Here is a 375-nt window from a genome sequence, read left to right on the forward strand (position 1 = left end):
ACACAATTATTGTCCTAGATAGATCTGATTCTGAAAAGTAATAGTCAAGGCTGAAAATATATCTCAATGGGCTGTAGCACATGCTTTCAAGTAGGAGACCTAGGTTTGATCCCTGGCACCAGTAGGGATCCAAACATAGACAGGAATGACCATTGAGCACTGAGTCAGGAATAGCCCTTGGACATTGGCAGGTGTGACATCAAAACAAACCATCAGAACAAAAGTAATAAGATCAGTGCCATTATGACCAACATAGATATATTAGGGTTCTTCACAGATTTTTTTTTCTAGAGCCATTCTATGTTCTCTGAGTAAATAAGAGTTTTCTATAAGTCCACTGAATTTTCCCCCCAATGAATTTTTGCGTGTCTGGTA

Source organism: Suncus etruscus, chromosome 6, assembly GCF_024139225.1.
Source record: "Suncus etruscus isolate mSunEtr1 chromosome 6, mSunEtr1.pri.cur, whole genome shotgun sequence".
Lineage (NCBI taxonomy): Eukaryota > Metazoa > Chordata > Mammalia > Eulipotyphla > Soricidae > Suncus > Suncus etruscus.